Here is a 20,238-nt window from a genome sequence, read left to right as displayed (position 1 = left end):
ACAACTAATACCTCAGTATAAACCTTTTATACATAACAAAAGAAAAAGCAACTATTTATTTTTTTGTTTATTCCAATTAAACATTTGCTTATAGAGGAGAAGTAAAATAGACTTTGATAGTATTGATAGTATTATTTACACAGTATAACAACATAGTCTATAAGTCATCTATATCTTGTTGTCAGCAACTTTATTTTGAGGGTACAGTAACCTTCTGGAGTACACACATGGACCCACCATGTATAAGGTGTAAAACAGCTCCCACAAAAACATAATGTATGCAATCAATTTAAGAGCATTTGCCAGGAAAATAATGCCACAAGACTGATGTTATTTCATAATTACTGATGCAATACAAATTATGATTTCACCATACAGAAATAGAGGTAAACATCCCTAACTGGTGAGCTACAGAAGCAAATACTAAGTATTTACAAACTTATTTACAAACTGGTTTGATTACAAAATAAAGACCAATTCCGATCATCCTAACATATCACTAATACTGCCTAAAGCAGTGGTTGTTATACATATTCAGTTCAAGCCCCTCTTGGAGTTTCAACCAATGGTCAGGACACTTAACAAATAATGGGTTGCAAATATAGGAAAGTACAGGTGTATCAGTCATTCAGCCACAGTTACAAGAATATCTAGGATTGCAAAGTGTTTTAACCCCCATATCTCATCTTAACTGTCTTCAAGTCTGGCTTTTATGTGTATCTCGGAAAGCATTCTCCCCATGTTATTAGTCTATTTAATAAAAAAAATGTTTACAATAATAATCATGTATTTTCTCTTTTTTTCTCTTTCTAGTTGATTTTTTGGAAGAGCAAAAAATTAAAAAAATACTTAAAAACAATATTTATTACCATATTTTACGTACAGTATGCTATTGACTTTATATCAATGAAAACGTCCTCGTTCCTGTTTATTTATCTCTATTTATATGCGCAGAACTATATTTTACTTAATTGAACTATTTTTTAGAAAATATTACAGTGGAAAATTTTACTTTCAGATTATTTTTAAAAAGAAATGTTGAACTTTTTTTTAGGGTTTTTTTTTTTACCAAGCTACAAATGATTCAAATACATCATAAATTAATTACTGCTGAAAATCCTGTCACATAAAGTCACTTCTTGTTCTAAACATCAGTTTCGGTTGGGGAAAAAAATTGACTGATAGCACTTTCATCCTTAACTTATTAATGCTACAACATCAGCCCTCAATTTTCACTTCAAAATATCCCACTGAGCCCTTCATCGGTTCATGAACTGACCAAGGTTTTATGAAATGTTACAAATACTATTAACACATAAACACCTTATTAACCTGGTGACCTTACAATGCAGAAGGGGCTGAAACTTCTCAGCTGTGTGGCTACTTTCCGTCCACATTTTCTTAAGGGATTTTATTTCCAATCAAAGAGGTTGTTTGAGGCTACATTCTGATCTCACTATCCCAACAGTATGGATATACGTAAAATGGAATTCTTCAGCAATAATATTAATTTTATGTCTCAATTGTACTGAATGTGTGTCATTGCAGTTGTAATAATAACATAAAGGGATCATAATAAAAAAAATTTATTGTAATAGAAAATACTGAATAAAATATAGCTCACAATTAGTCCACAAAACGGGCAAAATTGTTGCCTGCGTCAAAAACAATTGTTGCACTGTTAAAAAAAATTATGTGTGCACAAATTGTAGCCCACAAATTTTTTTGACGCACCTAATTTTTTTAACAGCGCAACAATTGTTTTTGACGCAGGCAACAATTTTTTGCCATCCATTTCGAAAAAAAATACGCCAATGGTGAAACGTGGAAATTCGCTGGGAATCCATGCCTTCCGAATTATTTTGCCCATCGCTACTCAACAATTTATTTTAATTCAAAAAGTTTCAATGTTTGTTGAAAAAATCAGATTGATAGTGTAATAACATTTATCAACCTTTTTTTACTTTCAAGGTTTTAGAAGTTTTTTGAAACCACAAAAAAACTCAAATGCCAAGCGTTTTCTTAAAACACGAAAAATGCATAGTTTTTGTGTTGTTACACAAATGAAAAAAAACTAAAAACCTCTAAAACCCCGAAGCAAAAAAAAAGATTAGCCAGTTGAAGAAGGACAGCTGCCATTGACTTGTACATGACCTCAACAACTATTAGATGGCGGATTTTTACTTTTGATTTATTGCAGTTTTGAGGCATATTAAATGGCACAAAAATCATGTTTTTTTCACGAAAGATTAGAGTTTTACTGCATAAAATATGAATCGTGAAAAAAAATAAAATACGTTAGTAAATGCCCCCCATAGTGTAGACTTTTGTATTCTAAAAAAAATTGCAGCTGGTGTTTTGTTTTTGGGCACTACAATTTTAAAGGTCTGCGGGGTTAATTTATACAGGTATAGGACCCATTATCCAGAATGCTCGGGACCAAGAGTATTCCCGATAAGGGGTCCCTCGGTAATTTGGATTTCCATACCTGTCTACTAAAAAATCAATGAAACATTAATTAAACCCAATAGGATTGTTTTGCCTCCAATAAGGATTATTTATATCTTAGTTGGGATCAATTACAAAGTACTGTTTTATTATTACAGAGATAAAGGAAATCAGTTTTAAAATTCTGTATTATTTGATTTAAATGAAGTCTATGGGAGACGGGCTTTCCGTAATTCGGAGCTTTCTGGATAATGGGTTTCCGGATAAGGGATCCCATACCTGTACTCATATGACAGGGCTTGAACAGAAAGTGTTGTTGGGTCATGGTCCCAGAATCACATAGCATATTACATTTAAGCTAAAAGGGCAAGTAGAACAGAAAAAAAACATAAAACAAAAAGAATACCAGCTTCATGAATATTATTGTCTACCTTATAATGAGTTTAATTTTATATTTCACACTTAAGTATATATCTATGTACGTAAGTCAAGTATTTATCCTTTATATACAAAAATACAACAGAGGTTGTGTGAGAAATCCAAGACTAAAGCTGGCCATACACGCACCGATACTATCGTACGAAACCTCGTTTCGTACGATATTCGGTGCGTGTATGGCATGTCGGCGAGTCGACCGATATCGCAGGAGGCTGCTGATATCGGACGACTCGCCGATCGGCCAGGTTAGAAAATTTTGATCGGGCGCCATAGAAGGCGTCTGACCAAAATCTGCCGTCGGCAGAAGGAGGTAGAAATCCTATTGTTTCTACCTCCTTATCTGCTGTTTCAGCCCTGACTGTGTGTGGTGGATCTGACGATGTTTCGTGCGACCGATCGCCATGTGTATGGCCAGCTTAAGTAAAGTAAGATAAGGGTAAAGCAAAAATAAAATGTGACTGAAGTCCACCTGATCTAGCCAACTTTGCTACAAACATACAGAGGACTGATCTATGTACATATCTTGCCTGATGTGCTAATACTCATTTAGTTTGTGTAAGTACATATATATCATACTAAACACACTATAGCCAGGGAATGTTCACTCTTTTGTAATTTTGTAGTAAATATGGTTGAATTGCCATTGTACTTTACTTTTACTTTACTTAGCCTTGGAGTGCTCCCACAACCTCCTTTGTACTTTTGTATTTTAGGTATTTGGGTTTTGCTATTTGAGTTTTGCTATTCTAAAAGAAAGAACAGGGGGGAATTAGCCTGTGAGACCAATGCTTTGGTCAGGAGCATCTTTTCCCAAGAAATGTAACCAAGCAGGAAGGCGGCAGCATATGAAAAATATGACTGGTACTAAATAGTTAAAGGGGTTCTATTCAGACTCTCTCCTATTCATATTGCAGTTATTCATTTAAACCACTTTCTGGCTGCTAGGGTCATTTGAACCCTAGCAACCAGATAGCTGCTGAAATTCCAAACTGGAGAGCTGCTAAACAAAAAGCTAGACAATTGAAAAACCACAAATAATTTAAAAAAAAATTAAGATCTAATGCAAATCTGAATATCACTCTCTACGTCATACTGAAAGTTCATTTTAAGGTGAACAGACCCTTTAAGACCACCATAAGGAGTTTACCTTGACATAGTACAGTGGCTTTGTAAGATGATGGAGAGCTCAACCCACCATAAAGCTTCCATTTGTGGTGCTTGTCCAGAAGTCCCAAGTAGCAAGGTCAATATATCAATAGAAATAAATCCAGTAGCACAGCAATGATTTAAGCTGTGCAAAAGGTGATTTATTCAGCCCATATACATACAAAAAGGGCAACATTTTGGCCTCTCTGGGCCCTTCATCAAGCCTTGAGGGAGCCTGAAGCATTGCACTTGTTACAAATGTATATGGGCGGAATAAATTACTTTTTACACTGTTCCTATCATTGGTATTCAACTGGATTTTTTTCCTGTAGTATGATGACTTAGTAATTATATGATCATAACTTTGTAACTAAAAACTCCCGTTTTTAAAAATGTCAGCACAGATCCTACATTTCTAACAAAACTGAGGACCAGGGAATGTGCCTTGACCAATTCCATCTCTACTGCATGTTTCTTCTAGATGTACTACATGTGCATAGACACATATTAAACATATTGCAGATAATTAACTATAAACATGATACTGTGGTTTGTGACTCTCTGTGGTCAGCGAGGGATCTCTGCATCGTATACAATATGGTCACAATTAGGTTGCAGAATTCTTTTAACGGTGAGTGCTACTCCTGGAAGTAATGCTTCCCTTGCCACCAATGTGTTGTGTTCTTTGTTGTTTGCATAACGAACATGTTTTTATAGTCTATGATAAAAATCTAAGCTCTTGATTTCCTCCCAAGTGCCTATCATTATAGGACTAGCAGGATGTTACTAATGTTATCCTTTTGCTCTTCTGTATATGTTCAGTTGCCCTTATGTCAGTACGCGCCATATTTGTTGCTTATGCTTTTGTTTTTTCTGTTCAAATCAATTATCATTTGCCCTGTATAGAATTTCTAGTTTTTTTTTTTTTTTTACAGCTAAGCTAATAGTTAGAGATATTTTTAAAACGCAATTTAGTCACTAGAGGTTATCCAGAAACCCGTTCTCCAGAAAGCTCTGCATTACGGGAAGGCCATCTCCCATAGATTCAGTCATAAGTAAATTGTTCTAATTTTTAAACATGATTTCTACTGATGAGCAAATCTGTCCCATTTCGCTTCGCCAAAAACTTCATTAAAGGAACAGTAACACCAAAAAATTAAAGTGTATAAAAGTAATTACAATATAATGTACTGTTGCCCTGCATTGCTACAGCTGGTGTGTTTGCCTCAGAAAGACTACTATAGTTTATATAAGTAAGCTGCTGTGTAGCCATGGGGGCAGCCATTCAAAGGAGAAAAGGCACAGGTTACTTAGCAGATAACAGATAAACCCCCATTATATGGGGCTTATCTACTAGTTATCTGCTATGTAACCTGTGCCTTTTCTCCTTTTTTCCAGCTTGAATGGCTGCCCCCATGGCTACACAGCAGCTTATTTATATAGTAGCTTTTCTGTAGCAAAAACACCAGTTTTTTGCAGAGCAACAGCACATTATATTTTAATTACTTTAAAACACTTTAATTTTTTGATGTTACTGTTCCTTTAACCTTTAAAAAGATACGCAAAACTGCTAAAAATTTGGGAAGCGTCAAAAATGATACACGTCAAAAACAACTGTTGTGTGCATCAAAAAAATGATGCAGCTAATTTTTGAGCTGCAAGATTTTGCGCCTATTTTGTTAGAAATCCGCCAATGGCGAAACATGTGAATCCATGCCAGACTAAAAATTTTGCTCATCACTAATGATTTCCTTTTTCTCTGGGCTGCTTTGCACTGAAATTTGTATTTTTCATAAGTGGCAAAAATGTTTGCCGATCTGCAATAGATTTTGGTCATTTTTGCTTTGCTGCTAAAAAAAAGCCCTCTTTTTTCTCGCTTGTGAGAAAAAAGTGGGAAAAAGCACCCTTTGACTACAACGCACTTAGAGCGAGTAAAAACACCTCTTTACTTCAATGCAATTGGCAAAAATCTGGCAAAATCTCATCATTCTGTGAATTTGTAAGTAAAATGCAGCAGTTTCACTCATCGCTAGTTGCTGACATTTCTCTTAATTTCTTACTTTCTCTTGATATTAAGAAATGCCAGCAATTAATATATCCAAATGTATTATGTTTAGAGTCAGCAACCAGGCTTACTAATCTGCTGCTGAAGGAATCCTCTGGGTTGTACTAAAAAGATACAGATGCAGGCAGTGAGTTTTCACATTTTGGGGCAGATTTACTAATCCACGAATCCGAATCCCGAAAGGGAAAAAAATCGTATCGGAAACGAAAATTTTGCGACTTTTTCGTCGCCGTCGGGATTTTTCGTATTTGTCGCGACTTTTTCGGTGCCGTCACGACTTTATCATATTTTGCGCGACTTTTTCGTACTGAGCGATAGTAAACGGCGGCGATTTTTTCGCGGCGGCGACGAAAAAGCCGCGGAAGATATACGAAAAAGTCACAACGGCGACAAAAAAATCGCGGGACATACGAAAAAGTCGCGACGGCGATGAAAAAGTCGCAAAAATACCGATCATTACGAAAAATGCATTCGGACGCCTTCGGACCGTTCGTGGATTAGTAAATCTCCCCCTTTGTTTCACCATGTCCAGACATCATTTTTTGAGTTTTAAATCCTGCCTCTAGGTGGTGCTAGAGTGCAAAGCCAGCAAAACACAATAAAAAAACACCAAAGACGATACACCACCTGGTGGTAAATTGTGGTATTTTTAGTATTCCCCATGTTTACTGGAAGAGACCTAACACAACAACATGGTAAAGGCACTTGGCTGGATCTGAAGGTCCCAGTGCTGTAGGATGGGTCACCATGATCCCACTGAATACAATGGCGTTTCCTTCTACCATAGAGAATAGTGATTATAAGGTTGCAAAGTTAATTTGGGTTGCCTTATAAAAAACACTATGCAACTGGAAAGCAGCTAAAAAATAAAAACTAAACGTAGTTTTGAGAAAGTGTAGATTCCTTAGTTATCTTTATGGAATGGAATGATAATGATAGCTAGAATTTACTAATACAAATATTGATTTGCATCAATTAAGATCAATTCACAATGAGACCATTTAAATATTCCAATTACCTTTGGAAGCATATTCTTGCTTTCTAGATTAGTATCTATATTGACTATATCTATTTGAAAAAAAATATAAATCACTGTACCCTTGTATGGAATTCCATATATCGTACCAAATATTTGGTAGTCTGGAATAACAAATTTTGAAGGATTGGACAATGATAAATATTGAATTTACCAGTCGAATAAGCCTATTGAATTGATTGGTCAGTTAGATTGAATCAGCGCCATGATGAAACATTGTCTCAGGCAGTAGAGTGTGGATAGTTATCAGGGGCTGCCCCCTGTAACTCTAAGTGGCAAATCTCTTTTTTTAACCATAAATTTGACTCTTCTACTGCAGAAAGCAAACTGCTCTAGCAATGTGGCTCCCACTTCCCTATCAAAGCACCCCAAAAAGTAAGTGTGGGGGGTGCAATCAGAATAGGTGCCTTGGGTCGCAAGGACCCCAAAATTACCCCTGGACCAAATCCAAATAAGTTCCGATGCCCCCAATCCAACTTTTTTTTATATCTGCTTTTATGTTTTGTGAATGCAAACAACCCCTTTCACATCAATTACCTGCTGTTTTTTTCTGTAGTTAATACATTTTTGAATGTATGTATAAAACACTCTAAAGCCAACAGTAAACCTGGGTAATCAGTAAACCTTTTTAACCCTTTCTTTGTTATTTCCTCCTGATGTTCATTATTCTAGTGTGGCTAGTCTAGTTTTATATGACTTCCTTACATTCAATCCTTTTATGCAAAGCCTACAATCCTACAAATGCAATGGAGCCTTTGCAAATACAATAATATGGATGTTATGTTAAGCTGGCCCACACTCTAGTAACCATATAACCAAATGAGAGCAAAGGGACTTAGAACACTTCATTGATGGAAGAAACCACTAGGATTTGATACTTTAGATGTTTTTAATGATTCACAGATTCTTGAACATGAATACACTGCTCAAAAATATATGTTCTAGTTGCCTCTCTCCCTCGTCCTTGTTGCTAAACATTTTAGAACAGATAATAAGGATCTGTGCAGCAGGGTCAATGATTATAGAGACAAAGGAGGTTTACAAAAATTAGTTGTTTGCAAGGAAAATCCTTAAAACATATAAAATGTTTCTCACTTATTTCATTTGGCTTTAAGGCAACTCCATTACAAGTATACATAATTTCAAAAACAAATTGGCAGTACAACTGCCAGATCCCTCTTGATATTCCAAAAAGACATATGTGGAGCTTCAGGGCAAAATTCACAGGAAAACTAATGTCAGGATTGTTTCCAAACTCAGGGCCAGACAGGATTCGTGTGTTGTGGTGGCATTGTCCCAGAATTAAATATTTTGTTTGAAGTGGAGACATTTTTAGGAAAGTAACTAATTCCTGTATTATGCTCACCACAGACTTGGCTCTCTATGGGCTTACTGTACTAATAAGGCAATACAGATTCTGACTCCTGACTTGGATACTCTCAACAGAATCAGAAGCCTACTGCCCTGTGTAGACCTAAAATGATTGTCTCTCAACCCAGTATATCATTTGGCATTGGTCCAGTTCTGCATGCAATTTGTGGTTAACAGCTCTACCCAAACCCCTTATAATATGATCTGTTTATTGGGTAGCACTAGCCGAATCAGACAGAGACTTGTTTATTTGACAAACTGACCAAATCAGTGGATCTTTACATGAATGGCCAGTTGTTCCCATTCTTTACAAGCTGTAAATGTATGTTTCCAAACAGGCAATAAAGGAACCCAAGAAGGTTCAAGGAGCTCAAGACAAAACAAAACTGTGATATCAATAAATCTAGAAGATAGTGGCATGTAACAATTACACTAGGTGTAACTGCATGATGCTGCTTACTAGGGGAAACTATTGTTTGTGTTGTGGTTCCCTAATTCTGTCCTCCCACATGACTCCACCATCAATCATTGGGATGCAGCTCTCCACCCACTATAAACCAACTTGGAAGAATGGTGCAACAAAAGACTATAGTCTGACTGATATTGTTGAAGGATTTACTGTGACTGTGAACAGTTTAAAGGCAAAGCAAAGGAGATATACATACCTCACCCTATAATATGACTTAATGCCACAGCTTTAACTAAAGGCCAGCTATAAAAAGCCTTTGCATAATCACAATATTTTTTTCTATAAATGTGCATAGATTGTTTTATGAAGAAGCACTTTCAAGAACCTTGGTGATGTTACAGCACTGTAGCACACAATGTTTGCCCTTGAGTGGTAATTTACCAAATTTCAGGCAGTAGTGGTTATGCTTTCAGGTATAATCTGAGGATGTTGGTGTACACACTGTTTATTTAGGAACAAATTTAAAGGAGACATATGTCTGCATTATAGTCCTTTAAATATAGAAGGATTGTGTTTAAAAAGATGTGCTTTGGGATGATTTATTTAGAAATCCCCCCAAATCTCTACTAGTCCCGCCTACCTGTTCCACTTCCTGCTGCCTCCTTTCCCAGGTTGCAGAAGGGCGTGTGGAGTTTAGCACACTGCACTGTAGGATGGGAACCAATCAGCAGCTAGGCTGACCTGATAGGGAACTGAAGCCTGTCTTTGCTTGCTTGATTGCAGGGTTGTGATTGGCTATCCCCTCCTACTGTATAACAAGGACCATTAGAACATGCCCTGCTCTCATTTGAAACACAGACAGGGAAGTAGCAGATCCATAGGGAGCTCCAATAACATTGCCATTTTTAAAGTTAATAATCATTTTTAGCCTAGATTAAAACTTATGCTATAGGTCTCCTTTAAAACAATCTTTAAGAAAAACTTTTAATGTCATAATAACATCAAAAAGACAGTAAATATCTTTAATGGGCCCCTTAATATTAGATAATCTGTTGGTTAAGTTCATTCTGGGGGCAAATTATGGTGCAACTTGCACCTCTTACATAAGGGGCAACAAGATAGCTGTACACATGTCAATGGCAAGTTCACTGCCATAGTATAAATAAGTGCAAAAAGGCACAAGAACTCTGTGTTTATAGTGTTTAAATGGGGCCAGTTCTGCAAATTTACTTTGCTGGGTAACAATTTAAGGCTACATTTATCTGAGGTTTTAAGGGGTCAAAAATATTCCTGTTGCATAGTTCTACACTCAGAAGTATTTGTACATAGATACCCCATGAGTTAAAAAGCAACTACATCCCTACAATTATAAGGCCAGAATTAATAATATTTTCAAACCTTTAAGGGCTGTGACACACGGGGAGATTAGTCACCGCGCAACAAATCTTCCTTGTCGCGGGCGACTAATCTCCCAAAAATGTCATCCCACCAGCTAGAATGTAAATCACCGTGGGATTACATATGCAGCACCGCGATTTGCCGAAGTCCCCTTGAAAGGAAATTTAGCCGACTTTGGCAAATCGCGGAGCTGCATATGCCATCCCACTGGCGATTTACACCCCATGTTTCACAGCCCTAAAGCTCTCTGCAGCGACTGCCTTTCTACAAAAATGCAGCAATTTCTAAGGATGTGATTCATTATAAATTTATAGAAAAATCACCCGAAACTGGGTGTGCCCTTTATATTTGAGAACTACCATGGGGCCCAGCACATTAACCAGCGCCAGGCCGGCTGGGTGTCCTAGGCAACCCAGCTAGAAATTTATGAAGCGGTGATTCACTATATATTTATAGAAACATCACCCTAAACTGGAGACTGGGAGTGCCCTGTATATTTTATTTGAGAACTGCCATAGGGCTCAGCAGTGCCCTGGGCTCAGCTCCAGGCAAGCCGCTTGGGTGCCCTAGTCAACCTGGTCAGCCACCTCACCCCCACCCACATTACTAAGGGGGGATTGGAAATCCCTAGGCACATTTTGCCTAACCCTAGTTCCAGCCCAGACATCAGCAGGTCAAAGTGATGCTGATTTGCTGATATCTATATAATATACTGCAGCTCAGGCAAGTAATACAGAAGGTCCAGTTGACATTTATAGATATTATAGAAATTAAATGTTCCGGGCACACAGTCACTTTTGCTCACCTTCCTGATGTCTATTTAAGCAAAATAAATAGGGGTGCATATATTTTGGAAATTTCTGCAGAAAAATTTGATTTTTTTTTTTTAGATGTGTGATTCAGTAGACGTAAGAGAGTAATGAAAGTTATCCAATTCCATTGTTTTCCTCGGGTGCCTGTTTATGATGCTGAAATATATTTTGTTTGATAAACTGGCTCCTTTTGGATTATATAGATTTTTACACACCCATAAATTTTCTCATATCTCAGGGCATATCTCCAATTGTATAGTAAAATAGATTGTGACAACATACTTTAAACCGGCTCCCGGCAAATATTCTTTTTAAAAAGACTTTTCAGGTCGTTTAGTTGGGGGGGGGATACTTTATCACACAGCACTGTAATGCCTGGTAAAGAAAGGCAATAATCAAGTATCCTTTAATTAGTAGCATTAACATAAATATATAAGGAACATATGCATTTGCCTAGACTTTTATGGTGCTGTAAAATCTACACAATTTACTTACAGGCAGAACATTAGGGACAAGGTGCAATAAGGCAGCATTCTGTGACATGGATTTATATGCTAGTTATCAGACGGTGGGAATAGCAGTGATTTAGTAGAATGTATTTGTGATGGGGAGAATAAACTAGACAGGCAGTGGGAACATGTCGGATTTAGACAGGCCACTGGTTAGTGTGTGTGTGCCAGACCCTACTACAAAACAGTGGGAGGTCTTGCATGTTGCACACTTACTCTCTAAAGACCACCACATTTAAACCTACAGAACAAGGAAAAATTGGGAGTTAAGGGGGAAAAAAATCCTCACGAGCAGCCTTCAAAGACGCAGACAGGTTTTGACTGGATTAACATTTATTGACTGTTTAAGCCTGCCTTTTTCTGCTTCAGGACATAGATACATGAGTTTAATTGCCAGGGCTGTTCAGCCAGCTGATCAGGAGAGGGACAGCCAAAGCTTTACTAATCGCTCCTTCATTAAAGATTAGAAAGTCTCTATTACAAAACAAATTAAGCATGCTCTGATCCTAACCCACGAGGGCCAATGGCATTGCAGCAAAGTTTAAGCTGTTAAAGCAGTGAAAAAAAAAACTTATTAAGGTTTAGCGCTGAGATAGCACTTTTGTATTGATTTTACAATACACAGGTATTATGATTTATGGAGTTGCACTGTCACTCTAACAAGCTGAAGGACACACAATATCATCTCTAACATCATTAAAATTCAGAAGCCTCTAGAACTAACTCATCAACTACTGCACATTGTCACACGGTGTTATTAAGCTATACTTTAGTTTTAAAATGCTATCATCTTCAGGGGCACATCTAGCCTGGCATCTGTACAATTTGGTGATCAATTACCACCGAGGTGCAACTCCAGGCTTCACAGAAAATAAGAAGATAGTTATCATTATTAAGGGGGAAAAAACAGACAAGAAAAAGGTGTCTGAGAAGTTACTTCCTATGCTTGAGTTGGTGCAATCAACACACCTTCTTTTTAAAATACATTAAACTATATGTTATTTATAATAGGCATTTTTTTATATATTATAATATGATATAATACATGCTATGAAAGAGACTGATCATATAGCTATAGGCTACAGTGTGTGTATATACAAACACACACACACACACATATGTGTAAAGAAAAGCCGGCACTCACGTCATGTAAGAGTCAATGTTGCCTGGGTGCAGTATATAGGTAAGTATATACAAAAAGGAAGGAATGCCGCACTCACAGGTCTTAGTGTAAAAATAAAGAAAATTTATTTAGGCAGACTAACGTTTCGGCTGGTTCCCCAGCCTTTCTCAAAGATCTAGATAGATAGATAGATAGATATATGATAGATAGATAGATAGATAGAGTTTTGCCACCAATATGGATTCATTTCATATCTTAGTTGGACCAAGTACAAGGTACTGTTCTATTATAATAGAGAAAAAGGAAATTACTTTTAAAAACTACAATTATTTGCTAAAAATTGACTCTATGGGAGATGGCCTTCCCATAATTTGGAGCTTTCTGGATAACAGGTTTTTAAATAGTGGATACTATAATATTAGGTACATTGTATATATACACAAGGTTATATACAAACAGACTAGACCAGATTATATACATTCCAGTAAAAAGCATTCATTATTATATTGACCCTTCTTCAAGTTACCAGAAACCATGTGGATTCCCTTTAATTTCAATGTAACCCAGAAAAAAAGAACGTATGCCAATGTAACTCTGTAACTTCCTTGCCAGACACAGACATTGTACATCTTAGGCAAAGAAAGGACTGCATTCTTCCACATTTTCCAAGTATGTGTTCATGTACTGTAGTCATCAATGTATCTATGTCTGTACAATTATATAATCATATATATAGTGTATACATATATATATATATATGTATTTATTTGTATATGTATGTAATAAACATTTGGTAAATGTAAGTGTGTAATTAACTGTTATTAGTAAACAGAACCCCACTATATGTATAAGCCATTATTTACTCTGCAGAAATGCTCACTTTGCTATAAACAGTATAGCAATCAGCTTTCAGTTTCCAATTGTTTTGTGGTAGACTGGAGACCCCTATTGGCTTGACAGCAATATTGGTACGTGTGATAATAAGCAAGAGCCGTGCTCGAGCACAAAGCAATGACTATCTCGCTTGCTGGTGAGTACTCATAGTTCATTTAAAATCATGCATTTAGCGTAAGAAAGTATAAATCCTTCAATGTGCTGATGTTATCAAGCATAGGTGGAATTACTTTCATTTCTTTTGTACTCCATAAAGGCAGCCTCTGCTGCATCAAGGTATAAAATATCATTATAATTAATAGGGTCATAGTGGCATTACAATTAAATTAACAGAACTACTTATAATGTAATAAGATAAACTATCAAGAATAATTAATTGGCCCCATTACTCAGCAATGCTGTCATTACAGGTTAGAAATGAGCACCATTACAGTCCACTGTCAGGTCGTTTGTCTTGAAACTTATTGTGAAATAAAAATATTTAACAGAAGAAGCAGGCATAATCAGTGTTACTAGTAATATATATATATTAGATGACTGTATTATATCAATACAAATAAAACACACCAAGAGCCATGTGGCTATATAAAAGTGTGTTATGGGAGTCTTTTTGTTCTCTACACCGTGCAGAGGAATATTTTCAGCTGCCAATTTAAGGTATTATGTGGTTATTTACCAGTGTCAGTCTAAAGTCTAAGTGGCAGCACAAGTTAGAATATCAAACATAGTTACATAACATTTCTTATAAACTACTTTCTGAATATTTCTTACTTTAAAAAACTGCTGCACACATTGCTAACACATGTGCTCACCAAACACAATTCATGAAGGATAATAACTAAGCTGCTTCTACTTTTTCTTTGTATTGTTTTTTTTATTTGGTCTTGTCCTGAGCACTTAGACAGAAAAGAGGGATCTATTTATTGCTATGAATGTACCTAGAATACTCTGGCTAACTAGTCTGCCGGCTGTATGATGCAACTGAATCAATTAGCTGCCATGATGGCAACAAGATGTATTTATAGAAGGAAGAAGTACAAATCATGGCGCAAGAGGCACATGTTTTGGGACCCATTGGGCAGGGGTAAACAATTGGAGAGGAGGGAGACATGAAGGCGAATCACCAGTGGGGTGATGGAGCATGGACCAGCACTGGGGTGGGGGCAATGTGAGTGACCAGGTGGGGGAAATAATAAGGGTTGTCACCAGGGTGTTGAACCAGACAGCCCATTTTTTCAAGGGACTGTCCAGGTCAAAACCTTCTGTCTGGTTTTCAACATTCTGAAAACTGGGCAGAAATTCTCTAAATTGCATTTGGCGGAAGCAATAATCCTGCCCCCAGTGTCATCACCGGTAATGTCATGACACAACTACCCACATGATGACATTAGCGATGTGAGTGATGATGTCAGGGGAGCACAACACTGACATCATCACACACATCCCCTTTGTCCGGGTTTAAACCTATCAAAAGTAGCAACCCTAGAAAGAAGGCAGGGTGCCAGACCAAGTAGAATTGCCTTAGGCATCAATACTACTTTTCTGGTACGTATAGAGAATAGATTTACCCATACTGTCTATAACAAAGGCAATATTAGAGTAAAAGAGACAACCAACAAACTAAAGTTAATTGCAATGCTCTGTGGCTGCCAAATGGGATAAACACTGGAAAGTCAATAGTTTTGTTGCTGCAGCTAAAGTGACTGAGTTACTATACAATAATATTCCAAAACAGTTATGTAATAACAGTGGCAAAGCCTGCTTGTCTATTAATATATAGGAACCAATAACATTACTATGATATGGTTATGTATCGAGGCAGCCGGGCTTGTTAACATTAAATGTTCAAGTCAGAAAGTTTTCATATATGGGAAAATGCCTCAGTGAAGAAGCTTCTGGATTTGTTTTCTTGTGAATATCTGTGTCCTTATGCATTTGTTTAAAATAATGTGAATGTGAAAAACGGACAACTGCAATTAGAAAACACAACAGAATCCAAAATCATAATTTGTATAAATGCATATGTTTTTCAGAGAACATAAAAGAATCAAAACACCACAGCTCCATTACAAGAAAAGTATCTGTAGAAAATATAGAAGAACGAATCAAGAATTACAGATGTATAGTAAAAAGGAAGAGGGCAAGCTAGAACAAGGAGCAGGAGGTATGGTGCCTCCTTTCTTGCACGGCCACTTGGCCTAAATGGTCTCCAAAAAAACTTTTGTTTTGATTTAAACCCCATGAGTGTGGATTCTCATGCTCATGGGATGTCATGGATGGAGAAAACAATAAGTTAGAAATTCCCTCACTATTGTTTGTAAAGTCAGTGGTGCTTCTGTCACAGCAAACTATCCCTAGTAAACTATCCCTAGCAAACCTCCCTAGTAAACTTAGAGCTCAATTTCCATTTTTCATTTTTAACCAGAGATTCTGCTCTATATGTGTAGGAAAGTTAATCTGCTCAATCTCCTCCCCTGGTCCAGTGCAAGCATAAGCAAGTTAGGGAAGGAGGGCACCATTGGGTCTGCTACCTAACTAAATAGTTCAAAAGGTGAATGATAGGGTTTCCACAGGTAGTAAATGTTTGGTGCAGTTCGAACTATCTAACATACCCTGTAACATGGATCTGGAATATGGAGTGCAGCCTGGTGTGAATCCTGCATGTTATTAAATTGCCAAAAATGTCAAATCACAACGACCTGATTCTTTCACTGTGCAAAGGTACCTTTTATCATCCCAACCAGTCAGAATGTCTTGTGAGTACAAGAGACAACTTGGAGTTGTTACAAAATACAATTTCTTCATTAAATTTACCACTGGTACATGAAGTAACTGCCAGAAAGGTAAATGGGTATAGCATAATGTAAGTATCTACAGTATATGTGAAAATTCCAATTTACATAGCACAGCACTGTTCATTATTACAATACAGTCATAGTACAAACTGTGGGCAAACACTGCAAAAATACAGATAAAATATTCACAGTAACAAAAGAACACACAAAAATTATGTGGTTGAGACACAAGAAGGAGAAGGGTTTCTGCCCCATAATGATTACAATCCAATCTTATCTTTAAAGCATAATATGTTTATCAAAGACAATATGATATCATTTTAATATTCTCTCAATAACATCCAGTAAACGTGCATATCAAGAATATCAAGAAGGTCAAGCAGTCCACCAACATGCTGGTATATCTCCCTAAGTAATTGTGAGTCAGCATTCTGACCTTAGGCTTAGTGCCCTCCCTTGAATATTTATTAGAGCACAAAGAGGTTCTCTAAAATGGTTGTTGTTAAAACAAAATAAAACTATAAATGAAAACCAAATAATGGCTCATGTATGTCAGCAAGTGCAGTTGCAGCCCCGCTATTTCACTCCAGTCAATGCACGTAAAACCACTTTTATTATTTTATGCATCGAAATACGTTCCTCGCACTTCTGTATTGTTCTGTATTAGTTGTGTGGAGATCCACCCAGTCCTTCCTGCTTTCTGTTCCAAATTGAGCGCTGCTCTGCCTATTGATGCAGGGGAACCCTAGAGTTACTGCCACATCTTGACAAAGGTTGTGGCTCCAGGGTTGCCCATGTGCCCAGTGTCAGTAGGTGCAGTATGCTTGTGCCCAAAGATTCAGGTGCAGATATTATTCCATTATGCCAAACACTGAAATGAGCCAAGGCGGCTTCTACACAATTGCGTTCTGTAGGGGCAGTGCAATTGCATCCAGAGCATCAGTCCTTTGCAACTGCAATGACGCTAGAATTCTGCGAAAAAATGCTGCATTGTGGGGTAAAAAACATGGCAATCAAACTCAAAATTGCACTCAGTAGACGTACATGTGCCCTATTATTAGAGAGAGATTTCATGTCAATTTTTCACTTTTTAACAATATGAAAGTTCATTGCAATAAAGTTAACAACAAATTGCAGTTATTGACTTTGCAGGTTAAACTGTCTCCTTCTTGCCCTTCGGAATATAATAAAATTGTGAGGGCATTGTGTTGTTCTCCTCAAAGTCATTCTGTAAATGAACTGTGTGTAGGAAAACATGAATGTAAAATGTTTTGCTCTGTCTAAATGCATTTCAAAATGACATGTTCATGGTTTTCCTCAACAAACATGCACCCAAGTATTCATATGACATTATATAAGAATACTAATTTGATGTTTTTGGAATTTTTTTTAAGTTTTTAAAAGAGCCACTGTAAATACATGCATAGAAGTTGAGCTTCATGTGCCAAAATTGAAATCTACAGCAAAAGTTAAACAATTGCATGCATTTAAACTCACACAAGTGCCTGTGCCACTATCCCAGTTCGTGCATTGCTAAGTAAAGGGCATTCAAAAAGAGTGAACCATGGAATTACCCCATGCCTAGGAAAGATGTTAGTTGTGGGGCTTCTTGTGGGTGTTGCCTACACACATAACTGATTTGCCCCTAATGAATTGCACAGAAATGATGGCAGTTGTTGCCTGAACCTTTCGGTTGTTGGAACAAAAAGCCTGCTATGGTAAAATGCATGCAAGTTGAAGCACACGTTATTTTTCAGTTACCCCTTTTTAACTAAAATTCTGGAGGGAAAACCTTCATTTTTGGTAAGATGCATGTAAGATGCATGGAGACTTGCTTGTATTTCTGTGCTTTCTAAAGCAATATCAAGCAATATATGGGAAGATCAAAGTTAATGAGAACTGAACCCTAAAATTGAATATGGCTAGAAATGGCTTATATTATATACTGGACTTACTAAAGTTGTCACAGGAGCTCTTGGATTTTGTTAGAAGTGTCAGTGGCACTGCACATGCTCAGTGTGATCTTGGCAGCTGTTGAGAAGCTAAGTTTAGGGGTAATCTCAAATTGTCTGCTTTCAGAGATGTCATGTACTTACAATCTGATTATTTACCAATCAACCTTATTTTGTGATGTTTATATTTTATATTATATATATAAATATATATAAATATATAATGTTATTTGTTGGTCCCTAAGCTCAGTAAGTGACAGCAGCACAGATCACATGCAGTGAATCAGCAGAAAAGAAGATGGGAAGTCACTTGGGTCCATCTTTGGAGGCACAGATCTTCACTCCTTAAGGGCTGTGGTTTCCTTATGCTGGTACAGAAACCAGAAACATTATGTACAACACTTATGCCTAATTCTTTTATTAAGCTTTAGTTCTCCTTTAAGGCTATTTAAGGAAACTATATGTTATATGTAGTACAGTATTTGCTATTTTTTCATATAGCTGTCACTTTTCTATTGGCTAAGAAGGCTAATCTGACCAAAAGATGGACTACAAAGTGGGGCTTAAACCCAAAAGGTTTTTAGGGCTCTTTTAAAGGAAGTGTAAGAATTAATTTAAAATGATTGGTACATGCAGTATAGAGAAGTTCTGAGACACTTGACTTACAAGTTCTATTACACAGAACAATGAATTCTATACAATCAGAATTACCCACTTTTGAAAAATATAAGGATAGTGTAAGTCACCAAATAGTTCCATGATCATATAAAAGCATAACAGGAAGGCCTTCTTAATTGAGAAGGATCTGGGTATTTTTGTAGATAACAAGTTGTCTAATTCCAGGCAGTGTCATTCTGTGGCTACTAAAGCAAATAAAGTGCTGTATTGTATAAAAAAGGGCATTGACTCAAGGGATGAAAATATAGTTTTGCCCCTTTATAGGTCCCTGGTAAGGCCTCACCTTGAGTATGCAGTGCAGTTTTGGACTCCAGGGTAGTCAAAGAGGAGAGCCTTCTGAGCACAGGCTCTCCTCTTCAACTACACTGTAGTTGAAGAGATGAGGAGAGCGGAACAGTAAGAGGGGGTGGGGCTTCACGCTTTACCAGAAAGTAGAGAAAAGGAGCTGGAGATTTCAACTTATAAGTCAGAAACCAGATCAGACTAAATGAAAAAACTAATGTATGTTATTCTGGGGGTTGTTTAGAGTAATTTTCTTTAAGTACTGGGCTGACACCCCTTACTAGTGAGCACATATAGGCAAAATTAAACAGATGGAATTTCATACTTATTTAATATCTTTTTCAAATCTAATAATATATTACAACCATGGTTTAAAGGAACAGTAACACCAAAAAATGAAAGTGTATAAAAGTAACTAAAATATAATGTGCTGCTGCCCGGTGTTGGTAAAAGTTGTGTGTTTACTTTAGAAAGACTACTATAATTTATATAAATAAGCTGCTATGTAGCCATGGAGGCAGCCATTCAAAGGAGAAAAGGCACAGGCACATATCAGAAAACCGATAAAACACCATTGTATTCTACAGAACTTATCTGTTATCTGCTATGTAACCTGTGCCTTTTCTCCTTTTTTCCAGCTTGAATGGCTGCCCCCATGGCTACACAGCCACACAGCCACTATATATAAATTATAGTAGTGTTACTGTAGCAAACACACCAGTTTTACCAGTGCAGAGCAACAGTGCATTATATTTTTATTACTTTAAAGCTCTTTCATTTTTTGGTGTTACTGTTCCTTTAAGTTCTCCTTTATGGTATAAAGTATAGTTTAAAGGCAGTATAGTAACAGTTTCTGCTTTATCTTATGAAGTATAGTTTAAA

The sequence above is a fragment of the Xenopus tropicalis genome, chromosome 9, assembly GCF_000004195.4.
Source record: "Xenopus tropicalis strain Nigerian chromosome 9, UCB_Xtro_10.0, whole genome shotgun sequence".
NCBI lineage: Eukaryota > Metazoa > Chordata > Amphibia > Anura > Pipidae > Xenopus > Xenopus tropicalis.
This window is presented reverse-complemented; position numbering follows the sequence as displayed.